Source organism: Petaurus breviceps, unplaced genomic scaffold (assembly GCF_028583685.1).
Source record: "Petaurus breviceps papuanus isolate PSGF00001 unplaced genomic scaffold, PetGlider_PUasm1.0 689, whole genome shotgun sequence".
In the NCBI taxonomy this organism is placed as follows: Eukaryota; Metazoa; Chordata; class Mammalia; order Diprotodontia; family Petauridae; genus Petaurus; species Petaurus breviceps.
The window spans coordinates 3,912,737-3,940,733 of record NW_027186458.1 but is presented as its reverse complement, the minus strand read 5'-3'; the positions used below and the strand labels follow the sequence as shown (position 1 = coordinate 3,940,733).

General features: G+C 43.3%; 1 protein-coding gene across 3 annotated transcripts in view; it reads left to right on the top strand.

Annotated features, from left to right (window-relative positions):
* The first annotated feature begins 12,585 nt into the window (after positions 1-12,585).
* The window catches only part of BLTP1 (bridge-like lipid transfer protein family member 1), a 211,117-nt gene continuing 195,705 nt past the window's right edge, over positions 12,586-27,997 (top strand). For all 3 annotated transcript variants that reach the window (XM_069104875.1, XM_069104876.1, XM_069104874.1), the window contains exons 1-2: positions 12,586-12,766; positions 14,379-14,456. The gene's annotated coding sequence lies outside the window, so the exon portion shown is untranslated. The remainder of the gene's footprint in view (positions 12,767-14,378; positions 14,457-27,997) is intronic.

Genomic DNA, 27,997 nt, shown 5'->3' with positions numbered 1-27,997 from the left:
TGCAATATTTACTGTGCCCATGATCACAATAAAGACCGTGACTATAAGTACATGACGTTCAATCACAAAATATAACAAACTCTCTAGATAGAGGATAGAACTGAAGCATTTATTTAGACACCAGAAAACCCAATCCCAAAACCAGTAAGCTGATTCCATCATAGTATCAAAGATATTAAGAAGCCATAATAATGCTGAGAGCCACAGCATCCTTCAGCCTTCCCACAAACCAATACAAGATCAATATCTGACTCCTTGCCTGAGGTCCTCCTCTCTCCCCCACCATCTGACTAGCTCTGACCAGCTTCCTGTGTGCTCCACTCCCCTTCAGCAAAACTCCTCCCACCAAAGGCTCCATGTGACTACATTCAGCCTATTAGGGGGCAGAGTTTACTTTAAAAGGGGGGGGGTCTTCAAACTCCCCCCTAGGTCTATTAAGGGGCAGGGAAGATCTTCAAATTCCCATTCCCATTACACTTGTTCATTTTTTCTTCTCTCTCTCTCTCTCTCTCTCTCTCTCTCCCCCCACACACATAATTATATGTATAAATGTTATATATCTTATCCATTTCTTTTATATTTTCAGTATTGTTGGCATATAAAGATATATAATAGTCTTTGATAGTTTCCTTTATTAGCTCATTCATTCTTTACTTCCTTTAGATTTGGATAATTGTATTATCTCCTTTCCTCTTTTTTATTAAATTTACTAATGGTTTTTCAATTTTGTTATTCTACAAAAAACCTAGTTCTTTGTTTTGTTTATTAATTCAATTCCTTTCTTAATTTATTTAATATCATCTCCTTTGTTTCAGATAGAATGTTTTATGCTTTTATTATTATTATTTTGTTCCTTTTTCAACGTTTAATGGCAAATTTAAACCCCAGATTTATCAGAGCATCATAAGTGTAGAGCTTGAAGAAATCTTGGAGGTTGGTGAATCCCACCTTCATTTTCCACCTGGGGAAACTGAGGCCCAAAGAAGTTAAGAGACTTCAGGTGATACCAGTAGCAGTAGTTGAACCACGACTTAAACCCAAGCTCTCTGAAGACACATCCACTTGCACTGTACCTCAACACACTCTTTTTCTTTCTTGCTAATATAAGGAAGCATCAAGGCATATACATTTACAGCTGAATACTGCTTTCCCATCAATTTTCATATATTGTATTTATGTTGTCATTTTAAAAATGTAATTTGACATTTCTATAATTGATCCTTTAATCTAATAATTATTTAACATATCCTATCCCAATGCTTCATTGTAGCATGGCAGTGACCCTAGGCTTCTGAAGATTCTGCCTGTGGAACCTAAGCTCTGAAAGATTCTACCATTGGTGAAAGACTCCAAGGATAACAATGACATAAGACTGAATATGATTTCTGATGACCAGACCTAGCAAGTACAAAAAAGACTCGTTGCCAACAAGCAGGCCAGTGGATGAAGAAATCTTTGGCTACAGCAAACAATAAAACAAAAAAAAAATGCAAGATGCCCTTCTGTCTTGTACAATGATATTGGCAAAGTGAGAGAAAAGGGGGTAGAGGATTCTTTTGTTAAAGTCACAGTTTTTTACATCATCAATAAATCTCAATTTGACAAATGCCATTCTAAACAGGCAGATTTGTATAGTGAATAGAGACCTGGCCTTGAGGCCAGGAAGAACTGGGTTCAAGGCCCGCAGATTCAAGTTAATCCTCAAGGTATGTTTCTTCTATGTGCCAAATGGAATTCTTAGCGTTTTCATATTCAGATAAGTTCAGAGGAACTTCATAGGTGCTCCCTTACATAGATAATACCTGCTTTTTTACAGATGAGGAAAGGCTCAAAGAGGCTAATTAGCTTACCCATGGTTATAGACACAGGAAGCACACAGTCAGGGGTGGGACTAAACCAGGTATTCTCTTATTGTACATCCAGAGCTGTTTTCCCCAACACATTCTCTTCAAGTTATTGTGATTCTTATCTTATTTTATGTATTTATTATCAAACTAAAAATGGTCTGCGCTTGAAGTCAGAGGATCCCAAATTCGGCTGATATGTAACCTTGGACAAACTACTCCAGGCCTTCTTTACTTCTCAGGCCTCAGTTTCCTCATCTGTAAAATGAGCGGGCTGGGCCAGGTGACTCATCAGGCTTCTTTGAGCCGCGGATCTATGATCTCCCCTGTAAGCAGCATCCATTCTGCTGAAATGGACATCGACAGCACATACACATTTTTAAAAGGAAAGCTCCCAGTTGTGCAGCACCAGGACGGCGTGTCCTGAGTTCCAAGTGGGCACAGAGTGAATGCCGAGTGGACAGCTAGCCAGACTGAAGCAGAGCTGGCCGAGCAGGCAGTTTCCCTCTGAGGCAGCATAGCAGCAAAGGGTAGGACCAAAGATTTGAGTTCTGTCCCATCTCCATCACTGAGCAGCTGAATGACCCTCAGGAAGTCACCCAATCTCTGTAAAATGGATGGTAGCTTTAGCGTTTCCACCAGGTGTCTTGAATTCACAGAGGAAAATTGATGTGAAAGGCCAGTGTGATCATGCGGCATGCTACAGGTGTAATGAACGTGACCCACATTTTGTCCTTTCCTTGGGTCCAATGCTCTCTTCAGTTCATGAAGCATATATGGCTTCCACAGGCTATTCATGGAGTGCTTGCCTTCCTTCCAATCATATATTGCCGCATACATTCATTTAACTGCTTCCTGCATCTTGTTCCCTAAGTCAAAGGCTGTTTGCAGACTTCTTTTGTGTTGCTCGATCCCCAACACCAAAGCAAGAACTCTATTTGTGAAAGTGAGACCAAGGAGGCAGGTGTATTGTGGTGGGGTGGGGTGGGGTGGAGGGGAGAAAACACTGACTTTGGACCCAGATAATCAGAGTTCAGAGGCCAGATCTGCTGAGTTTGTTAGCTGTGTGGTCACTTCCTCACTCACACCTCAGCTCCGTCACCTGCAGAACGTTGGGACATCAAGTCCTATGACTCCAAGGAGAATGGAGCATTGACTTTGGAAGCCTGGCTCTCACACCAGCATCCTCTTAGGTCAGGTCTGATAATAGGCCACAGTTCCATGTCAGAGAACATTTAATAAAGGAGTAACACAGCAAGAATATGCAACAAGAATACAGTGGCATTTAGTTTCCTGGACACAGTTCCCCTTTGTCTCTATCTGGACAGTGGGTCATCAGGATAAGGTGAATCGTGTTCGTAGACACCCAGCAATACCGAGAGGTCCATATTCTATGTCACTCAGACTTTTTATGCCCCCTAGAATTGTGGCACACTAGATAGAGTGCTAGGCTTGGAGTCAGGAAGACTCATCTTCATGAGTTCAAATCTGGCCTCAGACACCTACTAGCTGTGTGAACCTCAGCAAGTCACTTCACCCTGTTTGCTTTAGTTTTTTCATCTATAATATGAGCTGGAAAAGGAAATGACAAACCACTGTAGGATCTCTGCCAAGAAAACCCCCAAATGGGGTCACAAATGGTCAGACAACACCGAAAAACAACAGAATTTATTGGTATCAGACTTGAATAGAAACAGATCCCCGAGGGCCACAAATTGACTGAAAAACCACAAACATTATTTGTTACATTTTTACTTATTTTGCAAAGGTTTTCCAAATTACATTTCAATCTGGTTTGGCCCACACTTGGGAATTTTGTGGGCTGGTTGCCATCCATGAGCTGTGAGTCTGATCCCTCTGCTCTAGGTGTCTAGGAAACTGCATTAGAGAAGCTGGGGCCAGTCAGGTCCCTGTGGTAGCTCTGTTCTGTGCTTACTCCATATCTATTGGGTCGTGAGGAGGCGACGGCCAATGAGGAGTTGGGAATTGTTCTGTCTTCTTTTAGGTAAAGCCTCCCCATACTCAGCGGGAGCAAAATAAAATCCTTCCAGGAGTCCTATCTCATCTCATCCCTTTGTGGTAAAGTCCTAAGGATCTTCTGGAAAACCTTCCACCATTTAACTGCTTATAGGGCTTTTACTAGACAATCCTCCTGGCACAGGTAGTAGTAAGGGGAAAAGGCAGACAGAAACAAACAAAACAAAAATGTGGAAGAAAACAAAACGTGGAAATGCTGGGTGTTTGTCCTTACCTCCTGTTCCCTCCCCCTCTCCCCCCCCAGACCCAGCCCTACTTCGCCTTGGAAGGATAAAGTCTCAAGTCTTTTTACTGGAAAGTCTTTCTAGCAAGGGCAATACCAAGGGAAAGACTTCTTTGTGAGTCAGGGAGCAGACTTTCAATATGGCAGCAAGAAGTCCTGGGTTCTAAGAGGGGCAAGTGAAGGAGCATGTTCCAAGCACAGAGGAGAGCCAGTGCAAAGACAAAGGTGATAAGAAATGCAATGCTATGTGTGATCGACAGTAGGAAGAGCAGTCTGGATTGCAGACGATATGAAGGGAAATAATGTGCAGTTAGGCTGGGAAGACTGCTGGGAGCCAGGTTGTGAGAGGCTTCGAATGCCAAGAGAACAAGGACAGAGGAGGAAATGCAATCTCGTTATTGCAGGCACTCATACCAATACCCTTCTCTTCTTATCAATCCTTTAGATCCACCACCCTGAGAAGACTCTTCTCCATCTTCTGTCCTTCCATGGGTACCAACAAAGCATCTAAGCTACCACCAATTTTGCTTTACTCTTGTACATTTCCTAGATGATATATTTAAAAGAAGTTTCCAGGTCAGTGCTATCTAGGCATTTTTACCAACTTGATTTAAAACGTCAAACAAATCTTCAGAGCCATTTTCCCTGTTCATCACTTTAATTACACCTGGTAGATAGATAATCTAATATGCTTCAATAGTTCAAAAGATCCCTGTTTTTGTCTACATGGGTGTAATGGAAATGCAAATTTAAAGATCTTCCCTGCCCCTAGGCTAAAGTGCACCTGAAGCCTGGGGTGGGAGGCTTGTTTTTCAGTAGATACTTCTTGATTGGCCAGTGAGTCAACAAGGTTGTTACATTCTCTGAGCCAGGAGAAGGCTATATAAGCCCTGATGTGTAGCTTTGTTTTGGGGGCTCACTTTGAGAAGTGTTCTGTGATTTGATCTGTATTCTGGGAAGCCGTTGTCCAGGCCACCCCCCCACCCCTTCCCGGCTTTGAAAAACCCAGATGTTGATTGGGTATGGATGTAATGGCTGGACAGTTTGGAAATCTGCCTACTTGATCTGTTTCTGTCTTGATAATTCTGCCTGTATACTTCTTGAAGTTCGGGGTGCTGACCTTTTCCCCTGAACAAGGTAAACGATATATGTCTGACTGATTAAAGTAAGCTTGTTAACCCATTTTGAGTTGCTTTCCTTTATCAAAGCAGATCCAAGAACCTGTGGTGGAAGCAACCCTGAGGACGCTTGGGGTGCTTGCTGCTACAATGGGTTTTCAGGATTGGTGCAGACTGCACATCACACACATTTTCTCAACTGGTACAATTCTTGTCCATGTTTTTCCCACAGTTGCTTCCCACCAAGAATGTATCCGATGTACTGGAAGCCTTCCTGTGGGATTTTAAACAGTCTGTGGTTCCCTTGATGTCATCTGTTATGGCTTCATTGTTTCTGATTCTGCTGAATTTTAATCCTTTAGAGATCGAGTTATTTTGTAATTAACAATGATATAGGATCAGTAGAAGTATAGTTCAATATACATTGATACTTTAACGAATCTGTGGTGGTCTTGTTTTGAATACTATTTCCAATAGTGCAGATTCAATTCAATCCAACAAATATTTATGAAATACTTAATATCAAAGCAGTGTACTGAGTATCAGGAACACAAAACTAAAACTGTGAACATGTCTGTCCTTAAGGAGTTACATTCTACCATAGACGATATTCTATTATAGGTCTCAATGCCCGTGCTTTCTTGTCCTATGAGATTTTCTTCATGTTCTCCCATGAACTCTCCACAGGGTGTCTGAAATTTTCCAGGCCCCTGAATTCACCTGTCAACTCATCTTAGAAGCCATAAAAATTCTCAGTATTGGAACTCTCTCTAGGAAGTATTTCCAAACCATCACTCACTGTCTTCTGATTCTACTCCTGTGGGCCCCTTCCCCCATTGATGCATTCTTCCCAGAAACTCCATTTGGGGAAAGGGTCTCAGGCCGGGCATCCCCATTCTCCAGTCTTAGCCACCAGCCCTGAGCTGCCTCCTGACTGGGTCCTGAACGTCCCTTTTCCCATTGGTTCACTTCCCAGAACCTCCAGTTTGGGAGCAGTCATTCCTCCTTCTCTGAATTTAGCTGGCATACCTCCACCCACTATTTCAGCTCCCCACTTATGTGTTATCTCCCCCCCCCCCCCCCCCCCCCCCCCGTCACCGTTAGACTGTAATTTCCATGAGGGCAGGGGTTATCTTGTTTTTTGCTTTTATTTATATTGCTAGCACTTAGGTCAATGCCTGGTACAAAGGAAGTGGTTAATAAATGCTTATTGACTGACTAAGCAAACTTTTTGTAACCCTTGTTATCTCTCCCAAGTCAGTCATTTGAAAGGGTGATTTTGGTTATCTTTTCTCCCCTCTAAGATAGTGACTTGAAGGGCAGATAACACCAATCCCGCTGTCATTTGGAAGTCCAAAGATTGCTTAATCTTACTACAAACCAAATAAAGATTTTTTAGCTAATATAAAATGTATACCTATAAAATGTAATGTTGATATTTATTAATCCACAATGCTGTCCATATGTATATTAATATACAGATACATGCACATTATATATACATGCTTATATGTATGTTAATAAAAACATGCATGAATATTATATATACATACCTATGTATAGGATTACATAAATATGATGTATACCTATAAGTAGATATGTAATATACTTTCACTTTGGTTAAGAATTATTGGGGCTGGGGCAGCTAGATGATGCAGTGAATAGAGCACCAACCCTAGAGTCAGGAGGACCTGAGTTTAGGCCTCAGACACTTAACACTTACTACTCATGTGACCTTGGACAAGTCACTTAACCCCAATTGCCCTGCCTTCTCCCTTCCAAAAAGAAAGAAAGAAGAAAAAAACAGAATTGCCAGAGCGGCTAGGTGGTGCAGTGAATAGAGCGCCAGCTCTGGAGTCAGGAGGACCTGAGTTCAAATCTGGACTCAGACACTTGACATTACTACCTGTATTTGACAAGTATAAAAATTTAAGTTTGGGGGTTAAGAATTCATCATGTGGTAAAAATTGTTGGGAAAGCTGGAAAGCAGTCTGGAAGAAATTGGGCATAGACATTACAGTTTTTACCAAGATAAGGTCAAAATGGATACATGACCTAGATATAAAGTGAGATATTACAAGAAAATTTGAAGATCATGGAACATGTTACTTTTCAGATTTATCAGTCAGTGAACAATTTATAAACAAGAGAAGAGAATAGCAAAGTGGATAATTTCAATTATATTGAATTAAATGGGTTTTATACAAATAAAAGCAATGTAGCCAAGATCAGAAGGAAAAGCAGAAAATTGGGAAAATATTTTATAGACAATTTCTCAGATAAAGGTTCATCAAATCTGTAAGAATACAAGTCATTCCCCAGTTTATAAATGGTCAAAGAATGTGAACAGGAAGTTTTCTGATAAAGAAATCAAAACAATTTATAGTCATATAAAAAAATGTTCTAAATCATTACTGATTAGAGAAATACAAATTGAAACAACTTTGGGATATCATTTTACACCTCTCAGAGTGGCTAAAATGATAGAATGAGAAAATGACAAATGTTGGAGGGGATGTGTAAAAACTGGGACACTGTTGCACTGTTGGTGGAACTGTAAACTGGTCCAACCATTTTGGAGAGTAATTTGGAATTATAAAACTGCCCTTTGACCCAGTAATACCACTAGTAGGTCTATTTCCCAAGATGATAAAGGAACAAAGAAAATAATTCATAAAATTTATAATTTATAAATAGTAATTTGTAATAATTTATAATTCATAAAATGTTTATAGCAGTTCTCTTTGTGGTGGCAAAGAACTAGAAACTGTGGGGATGCCCATCAATCGGGGAATGGTTGAACAAACTGTGGTATATGATTGTGATGGAATACTGTCATGGTAAGCTTGATGATTTTAGAAAAATATGGAAAAACGTGCACAAATTAATGAAGAGCAAAACCAGTAGAACAAAGAGAACGTAACAGCATTACTGTTTTAAGAACAACTTTCAGTGACCAGGTCGTTTTGACTATTATAAATATCATAATTAGCCACAAAGGACCTATGAAAGAAGACTCTATCTGCATCCAGAGAAAGAAATGATAGATAGATGTATAGTATAGATTGACATATATATGTGTTTGTATGTGTGTGTATATATATATATATATATATATATACGTATGTATGTATATACACATATTTGTGTCTAATGGCAGCTATCTCTAGGGCAGAGGAGGAGGGGGAAAAGTTACATGATTATTATATATTTAAAAGGAAAAGCAAGTTGTACATAATGGATTTGCAGTTTCATGTACAATCCTCTTTTTTTCTATTCTACTTTGTTGTGGAAATGCTTGTTTTATTTCTTATGATCAGAATAAATAAAACCAAAAGAAAGAAAAGTGGAAAAAAGGATGTTTTATTAATAGACAGAAAAAGTAGGTAAACAGATTTCCAGTTGGGCATTATATCAAGTTACTTGTACACTCCCTTATATATGGGTGTACTTATTATATGGTTTTGGTCAGAAAACCACTGTATTTGAAGTGGGGGAAAAAAAACCAAACACATATATGGTACTTTCCTTGATCTTAAAGCTCTCGTTCATCATTAACCTGACATTTCTGGCTGCTCTGATTGCTAATAAAATCTATTAGCACAGAAAAGAGGCTAAGAAATACTGCCCTCTCTCCTCCCACAGTCCCCACACTCTATGATCCTTGGCCTATGGGCAATAGTAACATTTCTTCATAGACCCAAGGGCTACAGAAGAAATTAATAAAGCTAAATTTTATGTTTGATCTCTGAACCCTCCTAAGCCTCTTATAGACCTTGAAAAAGGTAAAAATTGATCAAAACAAATAAACAACATTTTAACCCCTATGAGGCACCAAGCCCTCTCTCCGAATATGAAGGACCAAAAGCTCCATCGTGGGTTGCTGCTTTCTTCACACCTGATGTTTATATTGGTGGGATCAGGAACAGATCTGAAGCCCAAGATCTATAAATGCTTATATGTCCCAACTGGAGGCACTTTAGGGGTCCCTTAGCCGCTATCCTCCTGCTGACTTGGGGCCAAGGACCAACCAACTATACCTCAGAATTGCATGCAATAAATTTGGGTTCAGGTGTGTAAACATTGTGCAAGGGCTATCTTGTTTCTGTGGTACACCTGTTGACACCACATCACCATATCATCAGAGAATATTTGCTATTAATTGGTAGGGAAAACCATTAAATGCCCCTTAATCCAATTCAGTCTATCCATTATACCAGGGGCTTTCCTTTAGATTTCTTGACTGTACGATACAATGATGCATGTGTGATACTTTAGTTCTGTGTTAGAACAAAATGAAACACTCACAGAAGGTGACAATTAACAAAAGGAAATTCACTTGGCCATAGCAATAGAAGACTATTGGGCAAGGAAACATAACGAGGACACCATATTGATTCAGCTACATTCCGTTGCTGTGTTTCTATGACTATCGTGGCAGCCCAGAGTTGGTTTTTGTACTCAGGCAACCAGGAAGTCTAGTCAAAAGTCTGAGTGTTTGTCCCCCGAGCCAATTAAATGTTAATGTCAGTTACCTTTCTAGGAAAAACTAGCCCATCCTGCCTGGACTTCGGCCTTGGGATATTGGTCCACTACAGTTATCCATTGGTTATCCTTCAGTTTCATTACCTGACCAATAGACCTCCTTCCCATTCATACATTATTCTAATAATACTCTGGATCCCACATCTCCTTGCAATTCTCTGCTGATAATTTATTACAGTCTACTCATGCCCACTGTGCACCTACTGGGGCTAATTATTATTGCTAACTAGGTGCTAAGTATGGCTTTTTCTACCTACTGGAGGAGCATGAGTGCCAACGTTTATTGTTGTCCAGTCATTTTTGACTCGGTGACCCCATTTGGGGTTTTCTTGGCAAAGATACTGGAATGGTTTGCCATTTCCTTCTCCAGCCCAGTTTTTAGATGAGGAAATTGAGGCAAACAAGGTAAAGTGACTTGCCCAGGGTCACACAGCTAGTAAGTCTGAAGCCAGATTTGAAATCAGAAAGATGAGATGGCATTCTATCCACTGCACCAATGAATGCCATCAGTGGTCATTAAATACTGATACTCCAGTTATAATTCTGGAAGAACTTGGGGACTGATTTTTTATTATATAAAAATCAAATAGAAAAGAAGGAATTGTTTTTTGAGTTTGATATAAAATAAACAAGGGAGAGGGACTAAAGTTAAAAGTAGCTAAAATTATCTGAAGACCATATAGTAACAGAGTACTTGGTTTTTCCTAGTATAAGACAAATGAAACTTCTTTTTCAAAGGGAGAGTTTAGCTCTGTTCAGATTTTGCTGGGTTTGAGTCTTTGAGTTATTCCTGAAATTGGTTGGGTTGTTTTGCACCAATGCAAATTAATTAACTCATGGCTTATGGTGACATCAAATACCTCAGCAACGTGAAGGAAATGTGGTTGGGCTGGATGTTATCCTGGGCAAGACTAGACAGTAATGAGAGAAGCCAGAAATTGATATGCTTCCTCTTATGGATGGCAGATTTTATTGAAGATTTGAGAATCTTGGATTCAGTTTAGTGCCCATGTGTTTGAACTAAGCAGGAAGTCAGCAGATCTAACACTCTACTACACACAGTTTGGCTAGTTGTATCATGACAAAGAGTAGAATTATATGTTTTTGGAATTATGAAAGTAGAATACAAAATACTTTCTTAAATTTTTGGCAGAGATCTTTTGATTTTAATAGACATTAAGGGTTCATAAATGGTGTCACTGCCCAAATGAAGACTTCAAAGCCCATTTACAAAAGGCTCTAACATAACCTCTGGATTAGACATTCCTAAATAAATCTTTGTAGAGCAGTTCTAAATTCCATAGGTTGTCTTTAAATCGTGGCTTATCTCATCCCTACAATCGTCTTGTTTCTGTGTCTTACCTGTTGGCAGCGCCAGAAAGATCTGGTATTCTACCTCTGCGTGCTTCTGTACATTGGTTCCTTTTCCTCATCTCCTCCAAACTCAAAAGCCTGCCCTCCACATCATTCAATCTGTAGTATTTCTCTGAGTATTGTTATTGTTTCTTTTCTGGAGATGTTTCTGTTTAGTCATTTCAATCTTCTCTGATTCTGTGAATCCATCTGAGGTTTCCATGGCAAAGAAACAGGAGTGGTTTGCCATTTCCTTCTCCAGCTTATTTTACAGATGAGGAACCAGGCAAACAGGGTTAAGTGGCCAGGGTCACAAAGCTAGTAAGTGTCTGAGACCAAATTTGAACTCAGGTCCTCCTGACTCCAGGTCTAGAGCTCTCCACCTAGGTGCCCCTTTCTGGAGACAGACTCTTGAAATTTTGTAATTGAGGGCAGCCATAAACAATAAAAGTCAATATGAAGTTTGCACCAATACATGTAGAGATGTCAAGTCCGTGGGACAAATAGCATTTTCTTTGTGTGGTAGGAGCGCTATCCTAGTCCACACCTATGTGGGTTAGGCAACTTTTTCCTTCTCCTTGAGACTCGGTTGGCTCAGAGGACCAAAAGCTCCTGCCTTGGGGATGGCACTTCCTCACTGCCTGAGTCCAAAGCAGCCACAAGAAGCACCGTGGGGCCTTTCATGCCTGGCTGGTGTTTGGGGATGGAAGCATCAGTCAGCTCAATCAGCTCCAGGGGCTCTCGATGCCTCTCTTCGCTGTTTATCCATCTCCTGCTACATCTAAGTAAATCTCCTCTTGATAATTATTGAACGTTCTAGCGGGCTTCATTTAGCTCCAATATTGAACCTAATCACCAAGGGACTGGGGTGAGTTAGGTCCCTTAGGTGTCATGTGGAATAGGAAACAGCTCAACGTCCCTTTGGGGTCTTTATTAGGTGCTTCCAAACAGAAGAGGCCGGGCTGATGGCAGAGGCAATGGCTTTCCTCCCTGGACCCGGCAAGTCTCTGTGCCTTACCTGCATGGGAGACTAGGAGAGCCCAGGGGATCCCTGGCCCCCAGAAACGTCTGCTAATGACTGGATACAAAATCATTACTGAACGCATAGCTAGGCTTCAGACATTACACGAGGTCAGGCGTATGGAACGTTCACCAGAGCCAAGCCCCGGGCCAGACCTTTGCTCTTCTTGGGCTGGCGTCTTACTGAGAGTACCCGGAGCCAGGCGAGCAGAAGCAAAGGATGCTCGGGGCCAGGGGAGCCGCCCTCGCACTCCCCGGAGCGGCCGCGCCCACTGCGGGTCCCTCGCAGGCCCCGCCCCCTCGCCAGGCGCAGGCCCCGCCCCTAACCCCGCCCCCTAGTCGGGATCAGGCCTCGCCTCCGCCCCAACGCAGGCTCCGCCCTCAGCGAGCGCGCCGGTGGGGGGGGCGTGGTCTGCCTCGCGACGCAGTCGTTGACGCGGCCGCGGCGGAGGCAGGCCCCGCCCCTCCGACCACCTCCACCGGGCTGCCGCGATCGCCGTCATCCTGGCCTCCTCCACCCGCCCCCGCGCTGTCAGCGGCGGCCCCGGGCCGGACCAGGAGGGGGTGACGGGGCTGGGTCCGCGCCGTGCCGGGACCGAGGCGGCGGCGGGCACACGCACAGCCAGGTGAGGGGGCCGGGCCGGGCTCGGTCAGCGAGTCCACGGACAGTCCACGCGCGGCCGGCCGAGCCGGGCTGGGGGCTGCCGCCGCTCTTCGTGCGCGAGCGTCGGGGCTGGCGTCGGGAGGCGTCCCCGGGGCCTCGCGGGGGCGGGGGGGGGGGGGCGTGCGCGCGGCCGTGCCTCGGCGCTCGTGAGCGTGCGGAGAGGGGGCGCCCCAGCGCGGTGCCTGGTGCGCGTGCGCGCGGGAAGGGCCGGGGCCCCGGCACCCTGTTGTGCGGAAGCCGGCACCCGCGCCCTCCAGGAGCCCCTAGCGAATGAATGGGGGCAGGGAACGGCATTTATGTAGCGCCTCCTGGGGCCGAGAGCTCGGAGAGCCTGTGGTCTCCTGCAGCACGCAGCAGGCGGCCCATTGCGGCAGGTCCCCGGCTGGGAAGCCCTGTGGGAATGCGGCTGTGATCGCCATGGAGGGGGAGCCGTGAGCAGATCCCTCCTTCCTGGGGTGGCCCAGCAGGGGGCCCGCCCCCGCCGGGGCCCTGGCGGCTCCGGCCCAGCCTGGCACCCGGGCACCTGCCGCCCTTCCGTGATCGCCCGGCCCCCTCCGCGGGGCTCTCTTAAGAGTGAAGGAGGGAAGGAGGGGAAAGCCGATGTCACTGACCCCCGGGGCGGGCACCATCTGCCCGGCCGCTGTGTGCGCCGCCGCGGCCCGGCCCCCCGCCCTGGGGAGGGGGAGCCCCGGGAGCCGCCGCTCAGCCTGGTCCCGGAGGTGCGGCGTGTCCCGTACTGGGGAGTGTCACACACACACAGTGACCCCTGCCCCGAGGCACCCGCTCACTGCGGAGGCGGGACGCAAGCTCGGGGCCTGGGGGCTCCAGGCTCGCACCAGAAGCAGCCCCTTCTTGGGGTACACACCCCTTGTCCCCTCCTCTCGTGCCCTAGATGCGGGCGTTGTCGGGAGGCGGTGCCACCTTCCCGAAGGCCAGCCCGGGTGCGCGCTTCCTTCGCAGCACCCTGGGAGTTTGGGGCTCATTTGACAGTGTGACCTGGGGCGTTTGCTCAGAGATGACTTAAGTCCTTTAGAGGAAATGTGGCGCTGAGTTGAGAGTGGTTTCCTATGCTGCTTCAGCATTACGCAAAGCGATCTGGAGACCGAGACTCCTTATTACGGAGGGGGCGGTTCCCAGACTCCTTTGGTGCTGTGAAACCCTCGGACCCCTTCTCAGACGCAGGCTTTTAAGTGCATACGGTACGGTACGGTATGTAGGACCACAAAAGCAGCCAGTGATGTGGCAGTGGTTGTGAAATATCCATACATGCATATCTGCAGATCTTTTTTGTTAAGGTTACAAGAGCTGCAATAATCCGCACTTTAAGATGTCGTGCCAGAGTACAAATAAAAAAATTAAGCGAGGATACAAGCTCATATTCTTGTTTCTAAGCCCCTTGAATGGCTGTAGCATAGAGGGGGATTTCTAGTTTGGAGACTAATTGGAAAGGCGCTCCTATGGTAAAAACTGAGCATATATGCATGACTTCCCACCATCACGTCATTGAAAATATAAGAAAATTTCCAAGGAATAATGCCTTATGTGACTGATTAAAATTCAGTTCTCCTTTTCAGGATGAAACTTGTAAAAATGACCTGAGAAGAAAAGGAGAAGGAAGAGGTTAGAACACTGCTGACTTTGAAACAGCTTGGGTAATTTTTTTTTTTTCTCTAAATGCTCTTTCATCTCATTCTCAGTTAAAGGTCTCATAAAGGAAGTGGACCAACCCTGTACTTACAGTTTCCTCAGGCTTTGCAGTCTATCCTGAGGCAGCCCTAGTTAGAGATAAAATGAAGACCTCAGACGTCATTCTGCCCAACCCTTGACCCGATGGCATTTGACCCACCTTTGAAAGCTAATTACCTTGTTTGGCCTGTGTGGAGATCAGGATGAAATAGGAAAGATGTCCAGGGGTGGAGAGCCACATGTGACCTTCTCAATCCTTGTGTTCCCCACCCCTGGACCAGTCTGACGTGCAGTGTTAATGCTCTGGCCTCTTACCAGCCCGTGTATGTACTTTTCTGCTTTCCCCTCACTCTCTTCTCTCCTAAATCTCTTACCTATGCTTTTTAAAAAGTCAAATGCCAGGCTTTTACCTTTGACCTTTCTACAGTAATAATAATAGCTATCAATAACGACGATATTGTAAATTGTAAAGACAATTTTGAAAGACCTAGGAACTCTGCTCGATAGTGTCCAGCAGCAGTCCAGAGGACAGAGTAAAGAGAGCAGGAAAGGATGGTGTAGGGAGGTAAAAGGAAACAGCATTAACATCGAACATCAGACCCCTGTGTCTTTCAGTTGCTTCATTCTTAGCCATATATTTATTAGCATAGTATAGGCTGAACAGGGCAATTCGTTTTCAAAGGTGGCTTAGATACTATTAGGCTTTATAAAATTTGGGTTTCGGTAAGCTCCCAAGTATCTGGTAGAGTCCTTTCTCTCTTTTTTCCCCATATATTTTTATTTATTTTGTTAAATATTTCCCATTTACATGTAAAAAAAATTTAATTCATTTAAAGAAAATTTTAGTTCCAGACTCTCTCCTTCCTGCCCGCTGCTCCCCCATCCTTGAGAAGGCAGGTAGTTTGATATCTATTATACACGTGAAGTCATGCCAAATATTTCCATATTACCCATGCTACCTGTACAGATAAAGGAAAAAGAAAGTGAAAGAGCAACCTTTAGTCTGTATTCACAGTTCAGCACTTAACTTCTTTGGAAGTGGATCGCATTTGTTATTCTGGGTCCTTTGGTTTGGTATATATACTTCAGAAATATGGGTAGGGTTGTTAAGAAGGAGCTAGGTGTGGGGCAGCCAGGTGGTTCAGCGAGTAAGAACACCGGCCCCAGTGTCGGGATGACCTGGGGAGCGAATCCGGGCTCTGACACTTAGCACCCACCCAGAAACACCTGGCCGGGTAACCTTGAGCAAGTTACTTAACCCCAATTGCTTAGGGGCAGTCAGGTGGCTCAGTGAGTAAGAGCACGGGTCCCAGAGTCGGGATGACCTGGGATCAAATCTGGGCTCAGATACTTAGCACCACACCCAGAAATAACTGGCCGTGTAACCTTGAAGGAGCTAGGTGCCAATAGTATTGGCAGATGTACAAGGCTGATGAAAATTTTTCTCAAAAGTGAACTTTTAGTAACTAATTTTAAACCCTGTATGTATGATAGTTATTATATTTTATCAAAAGCTACGCACATTTCTCAAATATCATTTAAGAAATATTTAAATTTGTAGTTTATAAGAAGTCATGATTGTGAACATTCGTTTTTAAAGTATATTTCAAACTGTGTTGTAATAATATTCTTAAATGGGAGAAAATGAAAGAAAATATAAGGGCATTTGTAGACTTTAGTGTGTTATATTTAAGGGAAGGTGATAAAGTATTTTGCAGGGCAAATGAGCTGAAATGTCTGAAATGTCTCCTGTACACTAAAATACAAGTGAAAGAGGTTGAGAGAGAATAAGGAGTCTCGTCTTATTAACAGAAAGAAGAATGAGAAACTGGAACATGGTGAGCGTTTTACAATTGTTTAATGTTAGAAGAGAAGAGTAGAAATTAGAAACAGACTAATCTGAATACTAGGCGGTCTCTAAAAATTAATTCATCTGTGAATGAAATGAGAATTTCCTGAATATCAGATCCTTGAATGAAAGAGTGTTTCCTGGAGTTGTACCACACACCAAGTACTGTGCTGAGCGTGGGACACAAATACAAAGTAAAAGTCACTTCTAGTCTTCGAGGAGCTCTCCTTTTTTTTAATTAATTTTTCTTTTCAAGCCCTTTTCTCCTCCTTGGCTTCCCTCTCCCCTCCCTTGAGGAAGAAAGCAGAACAGCCCCTATTATAGACCTGTATGGTTGAGTGAGGCCAGTTCCTGCCATTGGCCTGTCCCAGAGAAGATGTGTCTCCATCTGCCCTCGGAGGGCTTTGTCTCGCTATTATGTTTCTTCATGAGTCCTCTGGAATTGTGGTTGGTTGTAGCATCGAGCAGAGTTCCAAAAGGCTTTCCAAATTGTTTGTCTTTAAAATATGCAATAGTGTTGTTATTGTTACATTGTATTATTATTGTAAACATTGTTCAGGGCACTCATGTTCTAATGGTAGCAAAGACACTGGTAGAGGAGTGGCGGCCGCAGACGGGCCTGTGATCCAGAGTGCTGCTGGAGTGGGGGGCGGTGTAGCAGCACCTTCAGGAACAGTGGCCGAGGGGCCAGGACCAGGCTTCATGTCCAGAATTGAAGAAGGGAGGGGGCATTCCCAGCTACATTGTGGCCTCTTCTCTTTCCCTGTAGCAGCAAGCACCCCAAGCGTCCTCAGGGTTTGCAGCTACCACAGGTTCTTGGATCTGCTTTGTTAAAGGAAAGCAACTCAGAATGGGTTAACAGGCTTACTTTAATCAGTCAGACATATATCGTTTACCTTGTTCAGGAGAAAAGGTCAGCACCCTGAACCTCAAAGTATACAGGCATAATTATCAAGACAGAAACATCAAGTAGACAGATTTCCAAACTGTCCAACCATTACATCCATACCCAGTCAACATCTGGGTTTCCACATTCTGGGTTTTTCAAAGCCGGGGGACTCTCAACAACGGCTTCCCATAATTCAGATCAAATCACAGAACACTTCTCAAAGTGAGTCCCAAAACAAAGCTACACATCAGGGCTTATACAGCCTTCTCCTGGCTCAGAGAATGTAACAACCTTATTGACCCACTGGCCAATCAAGAAGTATCTACTGAAAAACAAGCCTCCCTCCCCAGGCTTCTGGTGCACTTTAGCCTAGGGGCAGGGAAGATCTTTAAAATTTACATTCGCATTACTTTCCCCTGCACTCCTGTGCTTGGTGATCTCATTAACTCCCAGGGATTCAGTTTTCATCCTGGATCTTTTTGTCTAGCCCTGACCTCTCTTTGGACCTGAAGTCTCACATCTCCAGCTGCTGACTGGAAGTCTCTAACTGGATGCCCCCCAGACATCTTAAACTCAGTGTGCTCCACACTGAGCTCATTTCCTTTACCCAACAGCCTACCCTTCTTCCCGGGCTTTCCTGTTCCTGTTGAGGGCACTGCCTTCTTCCCAGTCACCCAGGTTCATTCTTGACTTCTCCCTCTGACTCCTCACACTCTCACTCCCCGTGTCCCATCAGTTGTCAAGTACCCTAATTTCTACCTTTGAAAATCTCTCTCGAATTCGGCCCCTTCTCTCCTCTGACTCTGCCCCCAGCCTTGTGCAGGCCCTCATCCCCTCCTGCCTGGACTGTTGCAGGAGCTGCAGCTGGGTCTGCCTGCCTTGGGCTCTCCCTGCTTCTTGCTTCCTCTCCTCATCAGCTGTCTGCGTGTTCTTTCTGAGGCCAAGGCCTGAGCACGTCACCTCCCTGGTCAGTAAACCCCACTGTCTCTCTGTTACCTCAGTCCTCTGTTTGTCATTTAAAGCCATTTCTAATTCGACCCCTTCCTAGTTGTCCAGGCTGCTTACACCTAACTCACTTTCCCCGTTCTCCCACACACTCTGCAGTGTAGGACACCGGCCTCCTGGCTATTCCATCTCCCACCTGCGGACATTTTCCTGGCTGTCCCCCTTCCTCATTTTTGCCTCCTGGCTTCCTTCAAGGCCCCCACTAAAGTCCCACCCTCTGCAGGAGGCCTTTCCCAGTCTTTTGCAGTCTGTGTCACCCATTAAAAGCTGTGAGGTCCTTGAGCATAGGACCTTTTTTGGGGGTGCTGGTACTTTCTCTGTATCTTCCCGTGCTTAGCATTTGTTGACTTGACCAGGACAGAGGAGTGGCAGTGGTCGTGGTCAGGGCTCTGAGGCCCGGGATGGTGTTCTGCGCTATCCCTGCCACAGACTGGGAGCACCTGCTGACTGCTGGCCGCCCGTCCCAGAGCGCTGCTTCAGGAAAGCCCCTCCACTCCGTGTGAAGACCTTCACTGATGTCTGCTTGCTGCCTGCAGAGGCGGCGTGACCTGCTTTTGAATGGCTCTAATTGGTATTTTGGATCAAAATCGCTGTTCTGCCCTCGTGAGCTGCGCGGACTGAGTCGGGTTTCTTTTTGAAGGAGGGGACTGAACAATTACTATCTTTGCTTTTTTTTAACATGAATTTTCTGTTGTCCTTTTATTTGCAAAACTTTTCTCTTTTGTTATTGCAAACTGGAGAGTTGGCAACAAACATGAATGTTTGCCCTTGCGGTGAAGGGCAGAACAAGAGGCTTGTTATAACAGTTATTTTTCACTGTTGGTTTTTTGGAGCATGTTTCACATTTAACCTGCAGTGTTGTTGGTTGCAGCGTTGCTGTGTTTGCCTATATCCCTGTCTGAGCTTCCTCCTGTTCTCTGTGATGATTCGTTTCTTTTCTTCCTTTTTAATAGCTTTGTCGTTATCCACTTTGGGCTTCCCTTATGCCCCACACATCTCCAGTCTGTTGTCATCTCTTCTGTGTGTCTCCTTTGCTCCTCTGACTCGGGCGCATGGTTAGTGGCCCTGGCTCCCACTGGGACTCAGTTCACAGTCAGGACAGGACAGGACGCCTTCTGTCTGTCCGCTCCCTGGTCCCTTCTATGGGCTCCTGGATGGCAGAGGCAGGGACGCCTTCCCTGGGAGATGGCCGTCTGTCCACCCGCTCCCTGGTCCCTTCTGTGGGCTCCTGGATGGCAGAGGTAGGGACGCCTTCCCTGGCAGATGGCCGTCTGTCCGCTCCCTGGTTGCTTCTGTAGGCTCCTGGATGGCAGAGGCAGGGACGCCTTCCCTGGGAGATGGCCGTCCGTCTGCTCCCTGGTCCCTCTGTGGGCTCCTGGATGGCAGAGGCAGTATATTAAACTTTCCATATATCCCTAGAATCCATCACGGCACCTAGTGCATAGCAAGTGCTTAATAAATGCTTGTTGTCCGACTTAGAAAATACAAGCTGGCGAGACAGACTCGCGCACGGCTCTTTGTGAAGATGTACATCCCCTTTGGGTCCTCTGGTCCATCACCACTGCTGAGAGGGGCTTCATCATCAGCCTTTTGTGGTCGTACAGTGTTCAGTCAATGAGATCACATGAGATAACTCATGGAACGCTTTGAAAGCCTTAATTAAAGCTCTCTCTAAATCATGGCTATTCTTAGCTACTATTATTAAGTCTTTCCCAATTGTTTTCCTTTGTAAAGCTGAAGTCATTCAACAAACCAAGCATTTATTAGGCATTGTATTAATTGTTCAGCTTCTGCTCATTTTCTTCTGCATCCTTCATGCAGGCCCTCCCAGGCTTCTCTGAATCTGCCCCTGTTGCCATTTCTTATGGCACAATAATATTCCATTATGCTCAGACAACACAATCACTCTGATCTTTCCCAGTTCCTGGGCACTTCTTTTGTTTCCCATTCTTTGCTATCACAGAAAGTGCTGCTATTCTTGTAAACATGAATCTTTTCTTTCTGACTTTGATAAACTCTTTGGAGGACATCGCCTTGGTCACAGTATTACTAGAATAGAGGATGTGCACATTTAGTGACTGTTTGGGTGTCATTAAAAATTGTTTTTTTAGGGTGGCTAGATGGCGCAGTGAATAGAGCACCGGCCCTGGAGTCAGGAGGACCTGAGTTCAAATTTGGCCTCACACACTTATCACAAAAACTAGCCATGTGACCTTGGGCAAGTCACTTAACCCCATTTGCCCCCCCCCCCCAAAAAAAAAGAAAGAGAAATTGTTTTTTTTGCCCATGGTTGGACCATCTCACAGTGCTCCCAACAGTGCATTAGTGCTTTTGCCCCAGTCCCTCCATTCCTGTAACTTTACTTTTTTCATCACCTTTGCCAGTCTGATAGGTGTGAAGTGGAACCAGACATTGTTTCCTTTTGCTTTTGTCTTATTGATGTGGAACATTTTTGTCTATGACTTGACTGCTGAACTTTCTTCTTTGGATATATACCTGTTCACATGCTTGTCCATTCATCTACTAGGGAATGAGTCTGGATTTTATCTATTTGTGTTAATACTCTGTGTATCTACTTGTATCACTTCTTTATCAGAGAAATTTGCTGCAAAGATTTTTTACCTTTGTTAGCGGTTTCCTTCCTAATTCTAACTGCATTGATTTATTTGTGCAGAAACTTTGTGGTTTTATTGTAAATCTAAGTTGTCCAGTTTTTCTCCTGTCATCTTCTCTATTGCTTCTTTAGTAAAGAGCTCTTCCTGTATCTGTGGTTGTGAGATGTATCACTTTCCTTCCTCCCAGTTTGTTGGAGATATGACCTTTGATAGCTTGGTCCTGGGGCCATTTGGAGTTTATTGTGAGGTTCTCAGAGGTTCCCGGCTTGCAGTCTGTGGACTCTGAAAGGATCTCTGGTTAGATTTCAGGGGACCTGGGAATGGAAGGAAAAAACTGAAATCTTTGTTTTCGCTAAAACTTTGTATTTCTTTTTAGTTATTTAAAGGCATTCTGAGAAGGCCTCCATAGGGTTCACCAGATTGCTAAGAGGTCCAGAACACAACAGCATTTAAGAGCCTTTGATCTAAATCTAATTTGTGCCAGATCCCCACTTTTCAAAGAAGTTTTGGTTTTTGCCAGATAGCCCTTATCCATGGCACATTCAGCTGTCATGTTCAGTTGGTTCTGGGTTTTGCTTCTAATCTTTTCCACTGATCAACTTTTTTTTTAAACTGGTAGCGAGTAGTTTTGGTGATTACTGCTTTGTAAGATAGTTTGGATTCATCTGCTTCTTTCCCAATTTTTTTTCATGGTTTCCCTTGAGACTCTTGGCCTTACCTTTTACCAGGTGAATTCTGAAATTTTTTCTTGTTGTTTGATAAAGTAACCTATAGGTAGCTGGATGGGTATGGCATTGAATATGTTTAAGTAGTATTATCTTTTTTTAATATTGGCTATTGGCACAGCCCAGCTATAAGCAATTAATTTCTACATAGAGCGTGGTCCTTAGTTCAGATTCTGCTTCAGACACTTACTGGCTGTGTGATCCTAGGCAAGTCTCTTAACCTTTGTCTGCCCCACTTTCCTCAATTATAAATGATCATCACAGTGGTAATCATAGCACCTGCCTCCTGGAGTTGGGAGGATCAAGTGGGGTAATGTTTAGATATGGCTGATCCATAGGAGGTGCTTAGTAAATTAATTCACCCTCCTTCCTTCCGCCCTTCATTCGGTAAGGAGCAGTTCTCAGGCAGTCTTGGTCTATGTGTGTCCAGATTCCTAGATCTTTTATACATTCTGGTGGTGTTTTCAGTAGCGTTTCTTTTTTATGTATTTTACTGCTGATTTTTGTTGATAATACAGAGAAGTGATAACATAATATTATTACAAATAAATTATAATTAAAATAATGCTTTTGAGAGGAAGAGAACAGGCGTTTACATGGTGCCTCCTATGTGCCAGGCCCTGTGCAGAAGGCTTTACAATATCTCATTTGGGGGACTCACTCTTGATAAGTTACTCAAATTAAGTGACTGTTTCATTTTATTCTTCAGTTGCATCTCTTATGAGTTAGAATTGTTTGAAGTGAGAAGGGATGAGAGAAGGTGGAAAGACATGCCATGCTTTGGTGAAATAAATCAGCAGAGCAGACTGTACGAGGCAGAGCCCTTCTTTGTCATGGAATTTTTAAGATGAGATTGGTATGATGGCTGATTATTTTCTGAGCACTTGTTACTGAAATGAAATTTCTAGATGCCTTGAAGACCTAGAACTCTGGATTTGTTAAGGCAGATCTAGTCTTGTTTTAATAGACAGTACATGGCGTGTCGCTTTTCAGATTGGCTTATTCTGGTTTTGCCAAGGATCATGGCGACGTTGCCCCTACCAGACTCTCCATCTCCTGACGACATTTTACCTGGCTCTCCTCCATGTTGGGGGACAACCGCCTCTGCCTCCTTGCCCCCCCCCGGCTTCCCTCACCTCTCAGCTAAAATCCTCTGCTTTGCAAGGAGCCTTACTGCTGCTGGTCTCCCTGTGAGATTGCCTCGGCTTTACTACTCTGTCTTTTATGTACATTGTTGTTTGCATGTTGAATCCTTTAGAATGTGAGCTGTTTGAGGGCAGGGACTGATTTTGCCATTCTTCCTATATATACCCAGTGCATGACACACACAGTAGGTGTTTAATAAATGTTTGTTGACTTGATTTGATTAAACCTTGTGAAATCCCGATTAGGATCCAGAGAGGCTTGATGATTTGTCCAGAATCACAGGCATTTCATGGCAGAGCAGGGACTTAATTCAGTCTGGGAGATTTTACTTATTTAAGAACTCTCTGAGATATCTTTGTTCACATTTAAAAACAAACAATTACTGTTTTGTGAATTTGCATTCTGAAATTGATGTTAAGATACTTATAAGTTAGGAATATATGCAAAGATACAAATTATTAGGGGTTATCCATCTTACTCTTTGAAAGTTCAAAGTCTGGGGCGGCTAGGTGGCGCAATGAGTAAAGCGCCAGCTGCGTAGTCAGGAGGACCCGAGTTCGGTTCTGGCCTCAGATACTTAATACCTACACAAAAACTAGCTGTGTAACCTTGGGCAAGTTACTTAACCCCAATTTCCCTCCAAAAAAAGAAAAAAGTTCAAAGTTAATGTTAATGCTGTATGTATTTTGAGTTAGTCCTAGATAAAAATTTCGGAGAGCTTAATCTACTTTATTAGGTCATCTCTCTGACTTTCGTTTGGCTTTTCTCCTGGGCAATGGTTGACATCTTTTTATCTTTTTTTAGTAGATGGATTTCAAAAGTCTTTGTTACATGCCCCAGGGATTTCCCATCCTCCCCAGACAAGGTATGCCATCAATTAATTTGCAGGGTGACCAGATTTTTTAGAAAACCTCATTTGGTTATGCTGCTTTAGCCTTTTCTTTTTAAATAAGCCATGCTGAAAGGAGTTTTTCTTTCTTCTTCCTTGTGATTAGCAATCTGATCCTGGTGATTTAAGCAAAAGAGAAACTTTATTTTCTAAATGTATAGTTCCCGTTTAACTACCTCAATGCTTTGCAAGTTAAGTACTAGATGTTCCATAGGATTTTTGTATTAATCTCTTTGCACCTACTTGAAGGAAAAGTTAATTGAAAATAGGCTAATTTTTTCTGTTATAAGTTATATAACTCCACCACTTTTATTACAATTATGGGCTCTATATAATGAAACCATTTCTGTCTTGCAAACTAAAGCTGTAATATTCAAAACTATTTGGTGTTGACCAGGTAAGCAGTGATCATAGGAACCTTTTGTTTGATAAATTCATGTTACTGACAGCTGGAATAAAGTCCGCCTATTTGATAAAAGTTACCAGGAAAACCGATTTAGTAGGAATGAGGCTTAGGCCAGCATCTTCTGTTATATCCCATACCACAATACATTCCAGATTGATTGATGATCTAAATATAAAAGATAACATCATAAAAACATGAAAGGAGAGGGAGAGGAAGAAAGTTGTACAAGGAGGTATCTTGTCCAGCTATAGATAGGGGAGGGATAAAGGTGATACTTCAGTTTGCATTTTATTAAGTTCCTTCTGTGTACCAGTCACTGCTTTAAATGCTGGGGAATGACTTATGATAACCCGAGCAATGTTTTTTGAGTCTGGTTTTGACAAACAATCCTATGTAACAAGTCCCATCAGTCTGTGTAATAGGCACCACCCTCTGTCTTCTCAGTTGCTTCTTCTCTGTGGAAATGAAATCGTTGCTAATTCACTGAGCATGTAACCCTGTGCTTACGTGATCTTACTAGCAAGCCTATGTTCCAACTCTGCTTACGCTTTCTTGTGGTGGTGGTGGGTTTTTTTTTAAAGTTTTTTAAACATTTTTATTTAAAGTTTTGACTTCCAAATTCTTTCCCTCTCTCCCTACCCTTCCCTGTTCCTGAGTCAGTAAGCAATCACATACAGGTTATACATGCGCAACTATATAAAACATTTCCATATTAGTCATTTTGTACAAGAATACTTGAATAAAAGAAAAAAATGAAAGAAAGAAGATAGAAACAGCATGCTTCAGTCTGTATTCAGACAATATCAGTTCTTTCTCTGGAGGCAGATGGTCTGCTTCATCATTAGTCCTTTGGGATTGTCTTGGATCATTGTACTGCTGAGAATAGCTAAGTTATGGACAATTCATCAAACAGTTTGGCTGTTACTGTACAATGTTCTCTTGGTTCTGTTCATTTTACCATGAATTAGTGCATTTAAGTCTTTCCAGGTGTTTCTGAAATCATCCTGCTAGTCATTTCTTAAAGCACAATAATATTCCATTACAATCACATACCACTGCTTGTTCTGCCATTCTGCAGCCGATGGGCATCACTTCGACTTCCAATTCTTAGCCACCATAAAAAGAGCTGCTGTAAATATTTTTGTTCAAATAAGTCCTTTTCCCTTTTTGGGGGGATGTCTTTGGCATATAGACCTATCATGCTTATTGTTTTCTTTTTTTTTTTTTAATTTTTCAAATGCTTTATTAACTTCTGATTTACATCATTCATTTCTGCCAGATTTTGAGTTACAAATTTTCTCCCCGTTTTTCCCCTACCTACCACCCCAAAATAGCAGTCCCACAGGTATCCCCTCCTCCAATTTGCTCTCACCCATATTTTCTCCCATACCCCTTTCGACTTTTCCAGTAGAGCATGGTGGATCTCTATGCCCCAGTGCCTGTGTATCTTATTTCCCAATTACATGTAAAATAGTATTAATAATAGTATATATATGTATATATATATATGTATATTTAAACATTTGATTTTAAAACTTTGAATTAAAGATTCATTCCCTTCCTCCCAAGGGAAAGATAAGCCGTTCAGTTTAGGTTGTAAATGTGTAGCTAATACAAAACAATAACATAGTAGATATATTATAAGAGACTGACTATATTTCCCTCCCTCCTATCCCATGTCCCACTTGTTCTGTTTTCTGCTTTGATCCTGTTCCTTTTCAAAAGTGGGTGCTTCCAACTTCCCTTCCCCCCAGCCTGCCCTCCCTTCCATCAACCCCCCTCTGATCCTTTTCCCCTCTACTCTCCTGTAGGGTGGGATGCCCTATTTAGTGTGTATTTCATTCCCACCTCAAGTGAAATTCAATGAGAATAAGGTTGTGATCCATTCCCTTTTGCCTTCCTATTCTTCCCCTCCATTGTAACCATTTTCCCTTGCCTCTTCGATATGAGATAGTTTACCCCATTCTGTCTCTCCCTATCTCCTCTCATTATATTCATCTCTTACCTCTTAATTTCACCTTTTAAGTATCATCCCTTCCTGTTAAAATTGGTCCTGTGCCCTCTATCTATGTATACCTGTAAACATATATACACACATTTGTATACATATGCCCATATATCCTCATATATAGACATATATATTTCTATTCCCTTCAACTATTTTCATACTGACAAAAGTTTCATCAGTAACAATTATTGTTTTTCCAGGTAGGAATGTTAATAGTTCAACTTTGATAAGTTCCTTATGATTTCTTTTCCCTCTTTACCTTCTCATGCTTCTCTTGCTTCTTGTATCTGAATGTCAAATTTTTCTATTCAACTCTGGTTTTTTCATCAAGAATGGTATAAAGTCCTCTATTCCACTGAATGACCATATTTCCCCCTGAAACATGATACTCGGTTTTGCTGGGTAGGTGATTCTTGGTTTTAATCCCAGCTCCTTTGACCTCTAGAATATCATATTCCAAGCCCTTCGATCACTCAGTGTAGAAGCTGCCAGATCCTGGTTATCCTGATTGTGTTTCCACAATATTCAAATTGTTTCTTCCTGGCTGCTTGTAATATTCTCTCCTTAATCTGGGAATTCTGGAACCTGGCTATAATATTCCTAGGAGTTTTCTTTTTGGGATCTTTTTCAGGAGGTGATTGGTGGATTCTTTCAACCTCTATTTTGCCCTCTGGTTCTAAAACATCAGGGCAGTTTTCTTTGAGAACTTCCTGGAGGATGATTTCTAGGTTCTTATTTTGATCATGGCTTTCAGGTAGTCCAATAATTTTTAAATGATCTCTCCTGGATCTATTTTACAGGTCAGTGGTTTTTCCCATGAGATATTTCACATTGCCTTCTATTCTTTCATTTATTTGGATCTGTTTTAATAGTATCTTGATTTCTCATAAAGTCATTAGCTTCCATTTGTTCCAATATGATTCTGAAGCAATGATTCTCCTCAGTGAGCTTTTGAGATTCTTTTTCCATCTGGCAAATTCGACTTTTTAAGACATTCTTCTCCTCATTGCCTTTTTGAGCCTCCTTTGCCATTTGAGTCAGTCTGTTTTTTAAGGTATTATTTTCTTCAGTCAGGCTTTTGACTCTCATTTTATAATTTTCTTGCATTGTTCTCATTTCTCTTCCCAATTTTTCCTCCACTTCTCTTATCTGCTTCTTAAGGTCCTCTATGGCCTGTAATCAGCTTGTATTTTCCTTTGAAGCTTTTGGTGCAGAAGTTCTGACTTTACTGTCTTCCTCCTGTTCCATGCTTTGCTCCTTTTTGTCCCCAAAATAGGAGTCTAATGTTGTGATATTCTGTTTGCTTTGTTTCGTTTGCCTGGTCATGTCACCCCTCAACCACTTGACCCCTGGGCTTTTTGCCACAGTAGGACTCTGCCACCAGACAGGGGAGTTTTCGTCCCAAACGCTGGGGTTTTCTAAGCTGCCTGAGGTATTAGTTGGATGTCCTTTCTGAGGTCTCCACACACTCTGGCAAGCTGGACACACACCCCAGGACCTCCACCCTAGACCGCAATCCAGATCCAAGCAGGTTAAAGCAAGAGTTATTACCCCTCAGATTGGTCGCTTGGTACCCCTACACTCTGCAGGCAGGAGCTGAAGCTGCCAGGTGGTGCTGGCTGGCTGTGCTGGTGTCTCAGCGGCTTCTCGTCCCGGGGGCAAAAGCCACACACTCCCACATACTGGGTCCCAGAGTCCAGACTGCACTGACCTCTCACTTTGTCCTTCGCATCTATGTGTTGATAATTCTGGAAATGACCACAGCTGCTGCTGATCTGGAGTCTCTCCAGCAGGTGGCTGGTCAGACCCACCCTGGGGCTAAAACCTTTGGCTCATGAGGCCTGGGCAGGGCCTAGGCTTGGCTCTGTGCTGGCTGATTCCTGCTGGCCTGCCAGGCTGTCCTCAGAGGGAGGTTAGGTGCTCTGTGTCATTTTGTGGGTTCTGTACCTCCCAAGTTTGTTCAGAGTCCCCATTT